We start from the raw sequence: 10,768 nt of genomic DNA, 5'->3' as shown, positions 1-10,768 counted from the left end.
ATGAGCCTCCAGGCTCAGTGGATGGAGCCTCTCTGTACACACCCTACTTGCACAGCGGCTGAGAGACACTGGAAAGCAGCCCTGGGTCTTATACTTCGAGAGAACTAGTCACTGGGTTGAAGCACTTAAGGATGCTCTGTTTGGGGAGGAACAGAACTCAGGCTGCACCTGCCTGTTTTTAATCTCAGAGTGACACATTTCCACGACGTTCTGTAGTTATCCCTGATAACTGAAAGCAAGGCAGGGCCCCAGCGAGGGCACCCTGAGAACCACCCTGAAGCCTCAACACACTGTAGAGCGCAAGGGGGCCCAACCACAGCGGCCCACCTCCAGTGCCCTCTGTGTCCCTCCACCTTTCCGTCTCAGGGCTCTTACTGAAATGGCGGCAGCTCACTCCTGTCACATGCATGAGGTGTTCAGAAGTGCAGAAGCGTTCACACCAACACATATTGGTAGGACAGCCTTGGACCAATGGGAGCTGAGAGTCAATGGGTGAGCGCCCCAGCCTCCCAGCCTGCAGAGGGAGCCCTGGCAGGTGCACTCTACAGGGATCTTCAGAGGGGCTCCAGCAAGATTCTCTGTGTTTTCTCACAGTAGTAGCGGGGTCCACAGATGCTTCCCTTATCTGCTGTGATACTGCCCCTTCTCACTCACCGTACTCACTCACATCCATTTGAGGAATTCCCATCTCTGAAATAAACTACCTACACCCAAATCCTCATCTCAGGTTCTGTCTGGGGGAGATCTAAACTGACATCGCATCTATGTTAAACCATCTTTTTTTTTCTTTTTCTTTTCGATCTGGGCATGGTGCTGCACACCTGTAATCCCAGTACTTGGGAGGCTGAGACAGGATGATCACAGGCTTGAGACCAGCCTCAACAACTTAGTGGGACTCTTAGCAGCCTAGCAAGACTCTAATAAATAAAAACAGGAGGGTCTTTGGGGGGATAGCTCAGAGGTAGAATTCCCTTGTTTCAATCCCCATTACCACATACAAAAAAATTAAGAAGAATTCTTTTTTTGTGGGGGGTGTTACTGAGAATGGAACCCAGGGGCATTCTGCCTCTGAGCTACAACCCCAGCCCTATTTTTATTCTTTATTATGAGTCAGGATCTCACTGAATTGCAAAGGGCCTCACTAAGTAGCTAACACTGTCCTCGAACCACAACCCTCTTGTCTCAGCCTCCCGAATACTAGGATTATATGCATGTACCACCATGCCTGGCAAGAAGAATCCTCTTTCTAATACTCTTTCTCCTCAAGATCTGATACTCTTTTCTAATACATGTTTATGCTCATAGGAGACTCATTTGGAAATCATCTGCAACTCTGTCCATCTTTCTCTTCCTTTCATTCTTAGGGAGATAGGGCTCCTGCCCCCTCTCTCAGAACCAACACATTTTTATTTTGCCTTGAAGAGAAAAATAGTTTCAATGGAGGGTACCCCCATTCCATTAGATGCTTACACCAGAAGCCCAGGGGCTTCCTCTTCTTATTCCCTAACCCATCGCAAAACCATAAATATGTCTTACTTGTAACTGCTTCTCTATATTTGAATCTTCACTGGACATTTAATCTCAACGAAACATCTCATAAGCCTGATGTGCTTTATCTCCTTTACATTCCTGTAGGAGTTGTACTATTTTTATTCCCATTTACAGATGGCACAATTAAGGCACAGAGAGGCTGAAGACCTTGCCCAGGCTTGCTTAGGTGAGTACATGGTGACCTGGAATGGGTGGCTGGTTCCTGATTTCAGGGCTTGTGTTCTTACCTACCCGGCTGTTTAATCTGCACACTTCTAAGGCACTTCATGCTAACCTACCCAGCACATTTTCTAAGGCATCTCATCCTGGTACCATCCCACCCCATCATCTCAAAGGTCTTCCCTCTGCCTTTATCAACACTTTGGTCCCTTGTGTTTCATTCAGTACGCTCACACAAAGGATTTATTGGATGGATGAGCCTTTGTAAAGCTAATTATTCCCTATGCATATTATCATTTGCATTAACACATAATTGTTCACGATGACTCATAATTACTAAATAGAGAAAAATATTTATGGGCTTTGGAAGTCAGGAAGTCTGAAGTTGTGATATGTTGAGTGACTTAACATTTTCACCCTCAGTTTCCTTGCCTGCAAAGTATGGATTAAAAGTAGCTCCTTTCTGGGTGTGTTGCTGCATGCCTGACATCTCAGTACTTGGGAGGCTAAGACAGGAGGATCATAAATTTGAAGCCAGCCTCAGCAATTTAGGGAGACCCTCAGAAACTGGGTGAGACCTTGTTTTAAAATAATAAATAAATAAATAAATAAATAAATAAGCTGTGGGTGTAGCTCAGAGTTTAAATGCCACTGGATTGAATCTTCTGTACCAAAATAAAAGTCGCTCCTACCCCAGGGGTTTGTGAGAGAAGTGAAGGAGATAACTCAACACCTCACACGTGCACATCACCCTTCAGTGTTGCTGCCATATAAGGGAATGTCTCTTATTCTGTACCCCTAGCAACACAGTCTAATAGCAAGAGTAGTCGTATTATTGCCATTAGTAGCTGCGATAATAGTCACAGAAGTTATGGCAGTAAATTTGTACGTCAAGTGGGTCTCCCAACCATGCACGAGGCATGATAGATTAACACGAGCCTCATTTCCACAGGCAGGGGGAGTTCAAAGCCTTCCCAAGAGCTCCTTGAATTTGTAATGTCATCCATCCTCCCTCCTTTCACACTTGGCACTTCTAGTCTCCTCCACATAGAAGCCAGAGCAAGCATAAAGGAACTATATCAGATCATTCCACTTTTCCACTCAGAACCCATCAGTCGTTCCCCATTCTACACTCCACCCCACGCAGGGTGAAATCCAGATTTCTTACTGTGCAAGACTCCACATGATGGGGCCCTTGCCCTCTGCCAACCTCAGGCTCCTCCAACTCTGGGGACCACCCTGCTCCAGATGTGCCAGGACCTTTCTGTCTTCAACTGTGCCAGATATACTCCACCTCGGGGCCTTTGCACCTGTTCATTTTGCCCAGAGATCTTGAGCCCAGAGATTCCAGCACTCACCCCCTCATTTTATTCAGGTCTTAGCTCAGACATCGCCTTCTCTCCAGGGTATTCTTTGACCACTGACCACAGAGCATCATCACTAGCCCATAGTTCACCCCACTTCATTTTCCCTCTTAGAACTCAGCTCCCCAGGGGTACTCAGGGTCTCCCTCATAGACATACAAGCTCAGGTAAAGACTCTCGATTTTATTCACCACAATGACCCCAGGGATGGGACAGTATCCTTCTGGGCATGCTCAGTGAGCAGTTCTTGACTGGAGACATTCTAATCATCTCACAGGAAGCGTCACTGATGATCTGCACACCCTGGCTCCAGCCCTCCCTGTGCTGTCCAAGACTTAGAATCCAGCCTCTTCACACTAACAAAAACATTTGGCTAAGGTGTTTGTGAGCTGATGAATGTAATTGGGGATTACAGAGAATGTAGCACAGAGGTGGCCCAATCAGCCAGCCATGGTGGCCTACACCTGTAATCCTAGCACTTGTGAGGCTGAGGAGGGAGGATCGCAGGTGACACCCAGCTCTAAAAACAAAATGGCGGTGGGTATAGTTCAGAGGTAGAATGTCCTTGGGTTCAATCAATCCCCAGGACCAAAAAAGAAAAAAAAATGAAAAGAAAACATGACCCAATCAAAGTAATACAAAAAACTCAAAAAGAGATTCTAGTTATTGAAATTCTCTGATCATCCTGGGGCTAGAAATATTTCACAGACCGCTTCATAATATCTGGTATATTAGCCTCACCCCATCTTGCTGGTGGAGGGTTCTTGTCTTTTACTCCTTATTTTCCACACGTTATTTCCATTTCCCCCAATGGCCTTATTACACACACACACACACACACACACACACACACACACTTTTATCGGTGCACTGTAGTCTCACATCATGACGTAACTCAGGGTGAGAAGGGCACACATGCACACAGCACTTGGTGGGCTTCCCCGCAGCCCCCCTTGTTTCCCTTCCCTATACATGACATTGAGATTCTTACATATTGGTATTCTTACATATGTATGACATTGGTATTTTTACATATGTATACAATGTTAATAGAAATGTTGCCTTCATTAATTTCCCTTCCCTCCCCATCTAGACCCCCTCCATTGCTCCACTGGAGTTTCTCCTTCATTGCCCTTTTCTCTCCCATTCTAAAAGCAAAAACACCCGCCTTTCACCTTCCCTACCTACACACAAAGCCACATAGCTTTCTTTCATTACCTTGATTTTCTTTCCAAAGTCCGGACATTGACATTTCTTCCATTCCCAAGTGACTTCTCCAGGGACTTCTCTCCACAACAAAATAGTCCCCATGCATCCAAGAACTTCCGATGCCAACTAATAATATAATTAAAGTTTCCACATCTGCTGCACTTGTGTTCGTATTAGATTGCTATTCCTTTGGGAAGACGAGTTATGTTTCGTTGAACTCAGAAAACATTCAGAAAATACTCAGCCATGTGATTAATACCCGGGAGACTCTGGGCACACAGAGATGAAAAGATGTGAGGTTGGCTCTCCAGTAGAGCATGGTCTGTGAAGATAAGCAGGCGTGGAAAACAACTGTTTCAATGCCCAGTAAGTCCAAAGCTGAGCTGTGTGTAGGGCCAGCAGTATGCAGAGGTGCGGTTGTTATTTGGAATAATGCAGTCCATATTTCCCTCTTTGAACTACAGTTTCCTTGAGGAAGGGCTAAGTCTCCATTGCCATTTCATTCCGAGTTCTTAGCACAATGAGAGGCGCCAAGATGAACCCCACGAACATTTGTTGAATGAAAGAATGAACGATTGAGTGAATTAAAAAATGGTGGAGGCAAGGATTGAAAGGCTGGGAAAGACAAGCAGGGGGAACTGGACATCTGAACTGGGCTTTCAAGGATGAAGCAGAGAGATGGGGAAGGGGATTTGGGGCACACAAAGGACCAAGTTCTAAGATGAGAAGATGCAGAACAGCTTCGGATTTGGAGCACTGTAAGAGGACGGTAGAACTGGGACCCAAAGCAGGCCTGTGGGATCATGGGAGAAAGGGCTCCCAAGGCCACAAACCCTAGCCTTTTTTGTTCTGTGCGTGTCTATTGTAGATAGCTTCAGAATAAGTGTGCATCACATTGGAGGTTTTTAACTTTTGAGTGCATGGTTCTTTAGCATGCATGAAAGATACTCATACTCTCAAGCGTCACAAGATTTCCATTCAGGATATCTAGTAAAGAAGTATTTATAAGTATTATATACCAGAAACATCAGTATATCCTGGGAACTTGGAAGGACACAATCTCAGACCCTCACATTATCTTCTGGATCAGAAAATCTAGGACTCTAGCCAAGCAATCTATATGTTCATGAGTCTTCCACATGATTTCAGATGTACATTCGAGTTTGAAGACCCTTGGCCCTAGGCGAGGGCTTAGGAAACTTCTGAAAACCAAGATGGCTCCCCCTCTCTTTGATGATCGACTCAGTCTAAGAATGTCTCTCTAAACACATCCTTATCATTATTGCGTTGGATTAGCACCACACTGAAAAGTTTACTCTCCTTTTGGGGACCAGCTTGGGCTTCTTCTGTATTATCCAAGACCACTAGGTCCTCGATGAAATATGAAATAGACCAAAATCAAGGAGAGGGAGTGATCATCCCTGAGGTTCACACAGCCCAAGGAGGAAAGAAAAGCAATTGTCTGTCTCTGTGCCATAGATGTTGAATAATAAAAAGACAAGAGGCGTCCTGAGAAAATGAAGAGAAGCAAATTTAGAACCAGCAGCAAGAGATATTTCCTCATTCAGTATTCACTCATCTTGCAGAATTTGGGTGGTTTATGTCTTTCAATGAATATGCAAGATGGTTCTTTTCACCCAAATATAATTAACACCATTCAGTATTTTTATTCAATAGACAATAATATCATATAGACAATATTAAACAGACAATACCCAATTATAATGAACACCAGGGAATATTTTTATTCAATAGACAATTTAATGATAAGAGGCTTCTGAATGATTGTTTCCTATTTCATTTATTCTTGGATCAAACTCTGGAAGGGGCTTGCTTTTCTATGTCTAATGTATTTCGCTCTTTGAATGGTTTCCCTAGTCATTAATCATTTCTGAATAATGCAAATGACAGTTATAATAAAAAATCTTTGGTTAATTTCCTTGGTTGGAGCATGTTTATTTGGAAATGTTGCTGCTAGCATCAGGGTCAAGGGTTCAAACCTTACGTGGGTAGGAAGATTGAGAAAATGAGGATCTAGGGACAAGGAACCAGGGAGGTGGTAATAATGCACAGGCTTTTGTTTCCACAGAGGAGAGCCTAGGGGAGCAGAGTCCATAGACACTGGGATCTTGGGACACCACAGCTCTGATCCAAAAAGAATGAAAATTGGGATGAAATTACAACAATAATGATAACAATAGCTAATAACTATTCTGTATGGGCCTTATGCTGATGTGGAACTAAATGTCTTATACATACACACTTGATTAACCTTCAAAGCAAATAGAGGAAGGTTCTAGCATCATTTCTTGGAAACTAAGCTTGGAAAGGCATTCCTCCTAAGGGACTGAATCAGGCTTCAAGTCCAGGGAAGCTTGCTTCAGGCTTGTCCTCTGTCTCTGACAGGGAGGACCTGAGATGTAAGAAAAGTGTTGATCTAACTGTGTTGTGCATTCATTGACACAAACTGTGTGGCAGGCACGTAATATTCCTTATCCAGCTCAGCCCTCCTATAGAGAGTGGACTTCTTATGTCTGTATTTAATGGATTGCAGAAATATTTGGAGCAGCATGTTGCAACTATTAGAAGTGGGAATGGATGTCAGGAACAACTCCTAGGCTTAAACTCATGGTTGAGCTATAGATTTGAGCCTCTGAAGAAAACTGAAGAGTGAAATTATCCCAAAGGCTGGAAGGTTACCCCCAAGGAAACTCTCATAGGAAAGGGAAGTTCTACTGAAGCCTTCTAGATTGTCTTGAATTGAAATGCACAAAACTTCAGCGTTGGTGATATTATCAGGTAGAGTCATACAAGCCATTTTGCCTCTCAGTGGAAACAGGAAATCATGGATCTTCCAAGGTCTATGCCAAAACATGTGTACATTAGCTGGGTGTGGTGGCTCATGCTTGTAATCCCAGCATTTGGGAGGCTGAGACTGAGGGATTGCAGTTCAAGGACAGCCTCAGCTACTTAATGAGGCCCTTTGCAACTCAGTGAGACCCTCTTTCAAAATAAAGAATAAAAAAATAGGCCTAGGGGCATAGCTCGGAGGTAGAATGCCCCTGGGTTCCATCCCCAGTACTGAAAAAAATGTATACAAACTGCCAGCATCCTTGTATCAGCTGAAAAAATAACAGGTACTTGATTTAAGTGGTTCATGTCAATTAAAAAGATCCTGTGGATTACTTCAGGACCAGTGTTTTAATGTAACTGAGTCTGCTGTCCACTCACTTTCTTGGAGTGATGGAAATAAAGATAGAATCATCCGGTGAAAATAGAAGACCTTTCTAAAGAGAATATAAGTGTATTTTCCTATATATTGTAAATTTTTAGCAAATACATTTCAAGCCTTGTGCATTGCCAGAAGATCTTGTTAAAACACAAAATCTGATTCAGTAGACCTGGGGGCACTGCGATTTTACATTGGTGGTGACAAGCTCCCCAGTAATACTGGTGCTGGTCTCTGGACCACAATTTTAGTCACAAAGATTTGGGTTGTAAAAATTTGAGCTAATATGCTATATAATTCTTCTCCTTTCCTCAAGATCTTAAGACTCAAAAACCATTTATCAAACCAGTAAAAGGAGTTCCAATTCACAAAATTTAAACTCAAAGAATTAAACCAACTACCAGGATGAACATCTACATAAAATGTGCAGCCCTTTTATGTAGATGACCCCTTGGCGGCAATAAATTTTCCAACTACCGTGTGTTGAGTGCTTATTGAAGGCAAGGCGCCATGCAGGGTTTACTCAGTGGTACACAGTCATGCTGGGGTTTAAATTTAGAAAAAATGTGGATACATAAGACAGAGGAAGGGAAAGAGGCCACCCTTGGGTGCCATTTGTTAAGTTCTTACTCTGCGCCAAGCACTTTGCAGTGTTCCTCCAGTTTGATCCTCACAGAGAAATATTATTGTAGTCTCCATTTTCCAGGACAGGAAGCCAAGGTCCAGCGAAGTCCAGCCAATTGCTCAAACTCCTGCTGTTCTTAAGTGGGAACTGAGAAGTTGAACCAGGAGTCTATGAACACATCACCTATGATCTATTGAATTTTGCATCATTTGGAATGAAAATTCCTCTCTATCCTAAAACAAGGTGAATGGCAAATGAATGGGCAAGAAATTAAAGCTATATTTCCCTATAATCTGCCTTTACTTACCCTGGGCATCTCATAGCCACAAGGGGTACTCCTTAGTTCCTATTCAAAACTTTAGTGCTGATTTATAGTTCAGAAAAGCCTCCTCCAGGCTTTGGACAATGGAGGAGAAACTCCAGTGGAGTGAGCGAGGTGCCTTCCAGGGAACAAAGGGAGAGGGAGAATTAACAAAGAGAACTCTTCCCCTGAAGTTGTGTACATCTGTGAGAATGCCAATGCAATCTCAATTGGGGAAGTGTTGGGGGGGATCCAGAGGAAAGCCCACCAAGTGCTTTGTACATAAATGTACCTACCATATGAACTGCATTATGATGTCAAACTATAAGACTATAATGCACCAATGAGAGAAAAAAAAAAGAAAGAAAGTCCTCCTACATAAAACTCCCTGGCTGGCAGTTCCCTTGTGCTTCAAGTTATTCATTGAACCAGGTCAGTCAGCCTGCCCTCCAGCTGGGCTGAGAGCACCTTCAGGGGCATTGTTTATCTGGGTCAGGGGCACTAGCAGGTGGAATCATAGGGATGCTCTGTAAGGCTAGAGGCATCTTCTGAGACAGTAAGGTGGGTAAGGTGGGATTTTTAAGAAAGTTTGGTGCATAGATCCATTCTCATTCATATTCTCTCTCTTCCCTCTCCTCCCTCCTCCTCCTCCTCCTCCTCCTCCTCCTCCTCCTCCTCCTCCTCCTCTTCTTCTTCTTCTTCTTCTTCTTCTTCTTCTTCTTCTTCTTCTTCTTCTTCTCCTCCTCCTCCTCCTCCTCCTCCTCCTCCTCCTCCTCCTCCTCCTCCTCCTCCTCTTCTTCTTCTTCTTCTTCTTCTTCTTCTTCTTCTTCTTCTTCTTCTCCTCCTCCTCCTCCTCCTCCTCCTCCTCCTCCTCCTCCTCCTCCTCCTCCTCCTTCTTCTTCTTGCCTCTCTGTCCTCTTCTCTCCTCTCCTCCCCTTTCCACTTTCCTTCCCTCCCATCCACACCTCTCTCTCTCTCTCTCTCTCTCTCTCTCTCTCTCTCTCTCTCTCTCTCTCTCTCTTCTCTCCTCTTCTCTTCTCTTCTCCTTTCTTTTCTCTCTCCTGAAGACTTAACCCAGGGACAGTATACCTCCCAAGATACACATCAGTCCTTTTTGTTTCTGGGACAAGGCCTCACTAGGTTGTAGAGAATCTTTCTACATTGCTGAGGCTGCCCTGGAACCTGCAATCCTCCAGTCTCAGCCTCCTAAGTATTCAGAGTAAAGGAGTATGCCACCATGACAGGCATAGATTTTCTCTGATCCAAGAAGGTGCCATGGAACAATCACATGTGTTTCTGAAATAAAACATGCACCACTCCATCAAGAAATATGCTCACTGAGAGGGACAAGACATTTAGCTATCAGGAGAAAAGCCAATGGGCACTCAAAACTCAATCATTGTGTAGGTTAAAAGCTTCATGATAAGAGGGGATGGTTGTAGAAATAAGAAGGTTGAACATACAGTGTGGGTTTGTTTTTCTTTCAAGAGGAGACCTTTGAAAGACACATGGAACTGGTGGAAAATTGGCAGGCTGGTTTAATCAGAAGCGAATTCTCTTGTCAATTCTTATCTCGCAGGGTAGAGAAACATTCAGTTAACTAATAAATACCTAAAGTGCATTTGGCCAGAGGAATGTCATCCACAAGAAGCTGGATACAAAAACAAAACAAAACAAAACAGAAAAACCACTGGGGGCTGGGAAGACAATATTAGAACTTTAATAATGTTTACTTTTACTTAGAAATTAAAAAGAAAATTAAGCTTCATGAGTGCTGAACCCATGATTGACAGGAAGCAAGTGTATTATAATGTAGAAATGAATTTGCATATATGTAGATGTATCATCAAACAATTTTCTGGTAGGGACAAGACTCCCTTAGTTGGTAAGATCATTTATATGTGTGTTTGGAAATATGTTAGACATCATGTTGTTAGAAAGAAAATGTATTAGAATGGATCAAAAGAAAGATATTTTTAGAATGGAACATTAGAAAGCTGTTAAAATGAATAAACTGGAGAAAGATAAATCTCAAACAAATGCCAAATAGGAAACAGGAAGCTTTGCACAATTAATGTTCAGTGTGATTCTATTCACATATAGCTGAGAAGCCTACAAGACAGTATTCTATGTTGCTTATTGACCATCAGCATAAAACATCATAGACAGAGGAATGCTGGAGGACTTTAGAGCAGTGGTCAATGCCTGGGAGAGCACTAGGGCCACAAGACAAGGGAAGACCATGGACCAAGGCGTGAAGGAAACATCAGCATTTGTTCAGTTTGGAAGGAGCAGGGTGGCTTCTAGATGCTTACTGAATGAATCAACAA

This window comes from Muscardinus avellanarius, assembly GCF_963383645.1.
Source record: "Muscardinus avellanarius genome assembly, chromosome: 10".
NCBI lineage: Eukaryota > Metazoa > Chordata > Mammalia > Rodentia > Gliridae > Muscardinus > Muscardinus avellanarius.
This window is presented reverse-complemented; position numbering follows the sequence as displayed.